Here is a 4759-nt window from a genome sequence, read left to right as displayed (position 1 = left end):
AAACCCGGGTTGACCGCATGCAATGAAAATGCCCTACCCACTGTGTTGTCGCTCCAGTCCAACAAAACGCTATTCCTTAAAAATGACTTCCTCTGAATTCATAGGGGGCCAGGTACCCGGGGTGGTTCTCACTGCACTGTCCCATAGTTTCCAGCTCCAGCCCCATAAGAATCTGGAAAACAGAAAGCTCACAAGACGGCTGGTGTGGAGGCCCTGAGCTGTGAGGGGGGCCGGTCGTGGGGAGCTCTTGTGAAGGGACTCGGGTGTCTCCTCTCATTTCTCCCAGCTTGCCAAGGACGCAGCTTAAGTCCCCGAGGTGTAAGGAGAGAAGGGGGGACTCCACCCCCTCTGGAGAAATCTGTTCCATACAGCTTGATAAAGCTGTGCTCCTGGGTGTTGGGACCAGCAGGGAGGCTGAGAGGAAACTGCAGCTCTCATGGGGTCACATGGCTCCTTGCAGCTAAGCTGGCCTGGTCTGTGTGTCTCTTCTCCCTGGGGGAGGTGGCCCGCTAGGGGACAGTGGCACGGATGCTGGTGGGGCCATAGCCCGGGCTGTGGGGAAGGTGAGTTTTCCCAGCAGAGCCCAGGGTGCCAGGCAGAAAAGTCCTGTGCAAGAAGGGGGGTGCCCTCAAGTGCATTCCCCAATCACATCCCTGCTCTTTCAGGGGGTGCCCCAGCCTGTGTGGCACTCAGCAGAGGGCTGGGCACTTCTGGAAAATAGAACCAGGGTGCCTGGCCGCTGGCCACCCTTTCCCGGGCTGGGGTGGGGGACAGGCGGTGTAATTTGTGCATTTGTCTGTGAGGACTGGTGACAGGTGTGATTGTGTCTGTCCCCCGAGTGTGCTGCGGGTCCATCTCAGACTCCCTTGAGGGAGACGTGGAACTTCTCAAGCTCCCACACAGCAGCACATACATGAGAGACACAGAGGAGAGAAACACAGCAGGGGCTGGGGGCCAGGACCCCTCAGGGCAGGGCATCTGCAGGGCAAAGCGGAGCTCAGACACCCCTCGGCTGCTCAACCCCTTCCTCTCTGCCTCCTTACGACTCAGCTGGTTCTCACGGGCCAGGGTTTTGCCCGGATCCTTGCTGTGCTGGCCCTCTGCCACACTGACCTTGATGGAAACTAAGCCAGCTCCTGGCTCTGCCCCAGTCTCCACCTGCCCCCTGGGGTGCAGCCTGAGGAGCTGCCTTCCCAGAGCATGGAGGAGAGACCCCAGTGAACAGCCACAAAATTTGGATCCCCTTGAGGTTCTGTGGTCCACAGATCCATGTCAGATGGAAGGGCAACATGAGTTTGTCTAAAGAGGGTGACGGGGTTTCAGACACACAATGCTCCAACACCCATCCCTCTACCCTCTACCAGTACATATTTCCCACCACCAATGTCTCCGTGTCCCTCCTGCCCACTCCCTAACCCCCACAGCCTGTCTCTATGGCAGGCACTATTTTTGGGGAGGGGGGCATGGGGGAGCACACCCGGCAATGCTGAAGGCTTACTCCTGGCTCTGCACTCAGGAATCACTCTGGGTGGTGCCATATAGGCTGCCAAGGACCGAACCCATGTCTGCCACGTGCAAAGCAGGCAGCTTACCCACTGTACTATTGTTCCGTCAAGAAAATTTATTAAAGAGCCTTAATATAAAGGTTAAAAAAAAAAGATGAACAGTGTGTGCACCACACCCTGTGTGCTCTGACTTTGGCCTAGAAACAGTGTTGTCCCAGAGAAAAACTCTGCTAGATAGGGTGCATCTAGGGCTGGAGCTATAGCACAGTAGGTAGGGCATTTCCTCACATGTGGCCAACCCAGGGTTGATCCCAGGCATCACAGATGGTCTCCCAAACCACCAGGAGTGATCCCTGAGTGCAGAGCCAGCAGTAGGCCCTGAGCACGGCTGGTGAGGCCCAAACCTTCCCCCTCTCCCCACACCCTCATAAGAGAAGACCCAGTAAACACCTTCAGAGGTATGCAAAAGGAACAAACAGCATTAATTTTCATAACGCTTTTCACTGAATCCAGGACATCCCCAACACGGTTACTTTAACCTGTTTCCAGTATGACAATTCATGCCAGATTGGGCATTTCTTTCTTTGGCTCCCTGATTTTGACTGGCCACATATGGGAGCTCGTGAGCTGCGTGTCCTCACGGGCTGTTGTATTAGATGATGTCTCAAAGCTTTCAGCAAATTTGTTTTCAAAGCCAGTCTGAGCCTCAGTTTCCCTATATGATGATTGGGGAGGGTGATAGAGAATAGCCCCAGAGCACTTAGAGTAGACCGCTCAGGTGACCTTTCATTCATTGAGTCACTCCTGGGATGTTGTTCTCTGCAAACCTCAGCCAAGGGGCCTTTGCTCTCTCAGAGGCCTGCGTGTCAGGCAAGATACTTGGGGCCTGACTTTTTGAAGCCCCTGTCCTGAAACTTGGCTCCAAGCCCACTGTAGCAGGGGCCCCTACCCTCCCTTTACTTCCTGCTCTCTGCCTGGGGTCTTTAGGACTTCCAGGGCCTCCCTGGGCAGCAGGTCACCAGAGCCAGAGGTGCTGGGCCACGGGCTACAGATGCCACCCTAGCCCCAGCACTGCCCTCTTGCCTGGTTCCAGCCGCTGGGACTGTTTCTGAAGCTCCAGATGACGTCTCTGGATGGGGGGTGTGGGGGAAGGGGCTGAGGGTGTCACTGCCATGCTGGACATACCAGAAGCAGGCCCAGCTCTCCTGGCTCCTCCTGCCATTCTAGGGGAAAGGTGCTTCTGTCGCGTACACACAAGGGCCTCTAAAGGTAGCAGAGCAGAGCAGGGGCTCCAGCCTCCTTCCATCCCGGGCTGTTAGTGGCATCCACTAACCACAAAGACCCCAGCGACTGAGTCACAGTCAAGGGTCCTTCTGCCCTGGTGGGACAGATCCCTAGAGGAGAGGAGAGACTGGGACAGGCCAGGACGAGGCGAGGCCTTCGGGGGACGTGGCAGGGGCCTGTGCTCAGGGCCCGCTGGGATCTCACTAAGGGACCTTGGCCAGGGCCTCACCCCTTCCTGGATCTCACAGCTCCCTGTTTTCTTCTCTGGGTCCCCGAACTCACTCATCTATTATTGACCGAGCACCTGCTGTTTGCTCCATGACCTCTGAGGGTGGAGGGAAGCCCAGACTGGTTGGAATTGTGTGTCTCAATTGCTATTGCTTTTTAAAGCTTCCAGACGATTCTAGGAAGCACTGTAGAGTACCAGTGTGAGAGGTACCATGTGGGGATGCAGGGGCTGGGCGAGGGGGTGGGGTCTTGCCAACAGTTTCCTCCAGTGCATGTGGAGTGTTTTTGTATCAGCCCATCAAAATGAAAACTCACTATTTGAATGTCCAAGGATCACTGGCTGGTTGTAGTCCTCTTGCACTCTCATTTTCATTTAAATGGCTTTTGCACCTCAGGACAGGGTCTGGGGTAGGGAGCAGGTTGAGACTGAGGGGAACTTTTCACACTGCTTGGGCAAAAAAAGCAAATGTCATACTGTAATTTCCTTAAATTTAAATTATGAATAGGTAATACATTCACAGGGTTAAAACATCTAAAGGCTACAGGTGAAAACGATCTCTCACCTAAGACTCCCCAGAATTCAAAGCATTTATTTCTCTGACAAGTTTCATTTTTTTTTGAAAACAGTAGTATGTTAAAAATATACATACATATATACATACACGTGTATATGTCTATTTATAGCCCTTCCTCCTTAGCTTTTGCACTAAAACTAGCATATTGTGGACACGTTTCCTTTATTCCTCATAGATCCCAGGGTGTTCTATGAAGTTTGTACATGAAGAACTTCCTCATGCACTTTTTTTCCCCCCAACAGCTGCACGGCATTTCATTGGCTGGAAGCCTCATAATGCCATAATTTATTTAGTCAGTCCCTATTGATAACACTCGGCTGTTTCCCATTTTCTGTTGCCGTAATAAGTTATGTGGCAGTAAATAACCTCGTGAATATGGTCAGCTCACGTGTTTGCCAGGCTGGTTGTAGGCTAAGTTCCCAGGAATGGGGTAACCCAGCTCAGGTGCGTAGGGACCAGTCATTTTGATGGATATTGACAAATCACCCTCCGTGGGGGTTCTCCTGCAAATAAAATAGAAGGCAGCTTATTTCCTCACCGCTTCTTCAGCAAGGTTGATAGCTAAACGCTGGGCTTTGGGCCAACTTGGTAGATAAGCACTATATCTCGGAATCATTTTCATTTGAATTCCTCATATTATTCAGAAGGTTAAGCATCTTTTCATATATTTAGGACCATTTATGTTTTCTTTTCTATGACCCACCTACTGTTGCTGTGTTGATTTGTACATTTGTTAGTTTGTGTATTTAATAGATTAGCTTTCAATCCATAATCAGGGATTATATATTTTGCCTCCAAGATTTTTCACTGCTTATTATTTTCTCTGTGCAGGAGCTTACTTTTTTATTCATCTAATTGGTCATTCTTTTCTCCTGTGAATTCCAGAATTTGAGCTCACCCATGGTTGTATAAAAATTGTGCATCGTCTTTCAGCTATTTTATTTTGTGTGTGTGTGTGTGTGTGTGCATGTATGCGTGTGTGTATCTTAAACCTTTGTTTTTTTTTTCTTTTTTGGGGGAATCATATCCTGCAATGTTCAGGGGTTTCTCCTGTCTCTGCACTTAGGAATTACTTCTGGTGGTGTTCAGGAGACCATATGGGATGCCTAGGATTGAATCCTGGTCAGCCATGTGCAAAGCAAATGCCCTACCTGCTGTACTATTGCT

Source organism: Sorex araneus, chromosome 11 (assembly GCF_027595985.1).
Source record: "Sorex araneus isolate mSorAra2 chromosome 11, mSorAra2.pri, whole genome shotgun sequence".
Lineage (NCBI taxonomy): Eukaryota > Metazoa > Chordata > Mammalia > Eulipotyphla > Soricidae > Sorex > Sorex araneus.
Note: the sequence above shows the minus strand (reverse complement) of the source record.